We start from the raw sequence: 4,072 nt of genomic DNA on the forward strand, positions 1-4,072 counted from the left end.
GCTCTGCAGCTCCTACCACTTTGAGCGGCATGGTAAGGGGGTAAGGCTGCAAGCTCCAGTGGGCCATGCAGCATCCATACACGCTGTCCTGAGCAGCATGGTAAGGGGGCCAGGCCAGGAGGAGGGGTTGGATAAAGGACAGGGAGCAGTTGGAGGGGGCGGAGGTTCTGGGGGGGCGGTCAGGGGACAGGAAATGGGGGGGGGTGGGTAGAGGGTGTGGTCCTGGGGGGGTCTCAGGAGGGGGTGGTCAGGGGACAAGGAGGGGGGGGGTTGATCGGTTACGGGTTCTGAGGGAGGACAGGGGGTCAGATGGAGGGGGGGGGAAACAGAGGGGTTGTACTCACCGGGCAGTTCCCTACCAGGTCTTTGGCGGCGGGCCCTTCACTCACTCCGGGTCTTCGGCGGCTCTGCAGGGTCTGCCCCCGAAGACCTGGAGCAAGTCAAGGGCCTGCCACCGAAGAACAACCCTGCCCTGCCTCCGCCCCCTCCCTGCCCCTATTGGACCCCTTCCCAAATCCCTGTCCCCTGCCCCACCCCAACTCCACCCCCTCCCTGTCCCTATTGGACCCCTCCCCAAATCCCCACCCTGGCCCCGCCTCTTCCCCAGCACACCGCGTTCCCCCTCCTCCCCCCCCTCCCAGGCTTGCCGCAAATGAGTTTTGCGGGGCAAGCACTGGGAGCCAGGGTAGCTTCTATATTTTCCAAGATATTCAGTCTTTTTGGACTCTTGTTGAAAAAAGAATATAATGAAGACATTAAATTTATAGCTTTTTAAATGTCTTTTGAAGATTCTGCAGCTTGTACTAGCGCTAGTTGGAGTAGATGGCCTCTGCAGTGCGTATAGGAGAGATTAGGGTTACACTTTTCTCTGAGCAAAGCATGTACTCCACCATGTCTTCCAGAGAAGTTTGCAGCTCCATCAAATGCACAAGCAGCCATCTGTTTGGGGTCCAACTGACAAGCATTTAACTCTTCTACGATGTGGGTTGTCACAGATGCAGCCGATGTGTCTTCTATAACTTGAACATCTAGAAATGCATCTACTGGCCTACCCCTGACATCAAGATAACATACACAATGACTTAATACTTGATGCCCATTTGCATCAGTGCATTCATCAGCCATGTATGCAAATTTTTTGAACGTGGTGAGAGAGTTCTTCACTTTTTCAACTCTTGAGTCTTTCACTGTTGCACTGCATGCTTCTAGCCAGTCAGTTGAGTTTCTTGCAGAAAGATAGTGAGCATTTGCTGGTCTTGTTCGGAACCAGTGTTCAACTTCAGGATGAACAAGGGACAATGCACTTAACACTGGCCTCCAGTTTGTAGTGTGTGGTATCTCTTGCTTAAATAGAAAGTAGGATGCCACGGCCATGTTTGTTCGCATGAACTGTGTTGTGTCTCCAGCATTCTTAACAGCCTCATTAAGTACTTCTAAAATTGGCTTTGAAAGTGGGCTTATAAGGCTTTCTGCATATTGATGCACTCCAGAGGCCTGGTGTTTTGCAGCCTTTTCATGTAGTTTGTCAGCATTGGCTTTGCTGGTCGGTTTGACAAACCAAGCTCCTCCACTTTTACCAATTATAGCATTGGGAAGTTTTCCTTCTTCATAAGCTTTTTTGCAAGAGGTGCACCAGTAGCCACCTTTTGTAACTTTAATAAATGGGAACACTTTGACCGACAAACATCGGGAACTGCCTTTAGGTTTTGGAGACACTGTTTCTTCAGTAGGTAGCTATATTTGTGCTTCGGGCTGGTCGGAAATAGATATACCACTTGAACCTTCAGATGACATATTGATATATTCTTGGTTCTTGATGGGTTCTTCACCTTAGCTAGTTTTTGAAGCCTTTGAGTGGAAAAAATATTTTATTGTTTTTTGTCTTTTCATTTTCACTTTGACCTGCAACGTATAAAAGAGATATGAATAAAGTAAATGTTTTGTTAGGATAATGCAAATTTAACATAAGGATAATGCAAGTTACACCAAAACACATAACAGGTCTAGATTTCTAAAAAAATATAATTAAAAAAATGTATTTAATTTAAATTGACTTTTGAAAAGTAAGCCCTCATGGGATAAGAGGGAAGTCCTCTCATGGATCAGTAACTGGTTAAAAGATGGGAAACAAAGGGTAGGAATAAATTATCAGTTTTCAGAATGGAGAGAGATATATAGTGGTATCCCTGAGGGGTCAGTACTGGGACCATTACTGTTCAACATATTCATAAATGATCTGGAAAAATGGTTAAACAGTGAGGTGACAAAATTTGCAGATGATACAAAACTATTAAAGATAGTTAAGTCCCAGGCAGACTGCGAAGAATTACAAAGGGATCTCACAAAACTGGGTGACTGGGCAACAAGATGGCAGATGAAATTCAATGTTGATAAATGCAAAGTAATGCACAGTGGAGAACAATCTCAACTATACATACAAAATAATGGAGTCTGAATTAGCTAACAACACTCAAGAAAGAGATCTTGGAGTCATTGTGGATAGTTCTCTGAAAACATCCACTCAATGTGCAGTGGCAGTCAAAAAAGCAAACAGAATGTTGGGAATCATTAAGAAAGGGATAGATAATAAGACAGAAAATATCATATTGCCTCTATGTAAATCCATGGTACGTGCACACCTTGAATACTGTGTGCAGATCTGGTCCCCCATCCCAAAAAAGATATATTGGAATTGGAAAAGGTACAGAGATAGCAACTAAAATGATTAGGGGTATGAAACAGGAGGAGAGATTAAAGTGACTGGGAATTTTCATCTTAGAAAAGAGATGACTAAGGGGGAATATGATAGAGGTCTATAAAATCTTGACTGGTGTGAAGAAAGTGAATAAGGAAATGTTATTTAATCCTTCACATAACACAAGAACTAGCAGTCACACAATGAAATTAATAGGCAGCAGGTTTTAAAAAAACAAAAGGAAGTACTTCTTCACACAACATAAGTCAACCCGTGGAACTCTGCCAGGGGATGCTGTGAAGACCAAAACTATAACAGGATTAAAAAAAAAGAACTAGATAAATTCCTGGAGAATAGGTCCATCAGTGACTATTAGCCAGGATGGGGAGGGATGCAATACCATGCTCTGAGTGTCCGTAGCCTGTTTGCCAGAAGCTGGGAATGGGCAACAGGGGATGGATCACTTGATGATTCCCTGTTCTGTTCATTCCCTCTGAAGCACCTGGCCTTGACCACTATCAGAATACAGGACATTGGGCTATATGGACCATTGGTCTGACCCAATATGACCATTCTTATGTAAAAATTAATTATAATAATAAAAATGTTTAGTACAGAAACTCCCCAACATAATGACCTCTCAAGATATCAACGATGTGAGATAACAACCTTGGCAAATAATGCATTTTAAAAATCTTGGCCTACTAGGAAACATATTTATATAAGTTTCCATTTCCAGTCACAAATCTAGCATTCTGAAGCAAAGTCACTAAAATATAGTCCAACAAACAAATGTTTATTTAACATGCCCCTCACTTTTCCCTCCTCCGCACCCCACTCACCGGTGTTGTCCTTGGTCAGCAGAGACTCAAAGTTCAGAGGTGCTTTCACGTGAGTACAGACACCTCCCAGGTGGGGGGCAAGAAGGCACCTTGCTCATTCCTCCAGCTGCTCACTGTTCCTCTGGCCACTGCTGTTTGTTGTGCCACCGTTCACTGCACCACTCTGTTGCCAATGGCCCTGCGCAGTCATCTTCTGCTGCCACCTGCCACTGTGACCTCTGCGAGTTGGTCTCTTGAGGTTCCACCCAGCTCTCAGTGATTTCAGCTGAGCTCTCAGGGGGGGACCTCGCTGCTAGTGCAGTCTGGGACATCTCTTCCACAGAAACATGACCCCACAGCACGACTAAGCACTTTTAGACCTGATTATCAGTGATTTCAGCTGCAGTGGTCACTTAACAGAATAAAAGACTATCTATGGAGCCTAATCAGCTCTGTCTTTAAACAGTGGAGCGGGACAGGTCCCCACCCTCTCTCTTGATGCCCTCAATCAGCACAGGCTAAGTACAGTTCTACTGCCCTTTACTCATACAATAAA

At 44.8% G+C, this 4,072-nt stretch overlaps 1 long non-coding RNA gene across 1 annotated transcript; it reads right to left on the reverse strand.

Moving 5' to 3' along the window:
• Nucleotides 1-727: 727 nt before the first annotated feature.
• On the reverse strand, nt 728-4,072 carry LOC128843206 (uncharacterized). Its single transcript, XR_008446197.1, has 2 exons — nt 3,538-4,072; nt 728-1,902 (listed from the first exon to the last, which is right to left on the reverse strand). It is a non-coding gene; the product is annotated as an uncharacterized LOC128843206 (long non-coding RNA).

This window comes from Malaclemys terrapin, chromosome 9 (genome assembly GCF_027887155.1).
Source record: "Malaclemys terrapin pileata isolate rMalTer1 chromosome 9, rMalTer1.hap1, whole genome shotgun sequence".
Classification (NCBI taxonomy): Eukaryota; Metazoa; Chordata; order Testudines; family Emydidae; genus Malaclemys; species Malaclemys terrapin.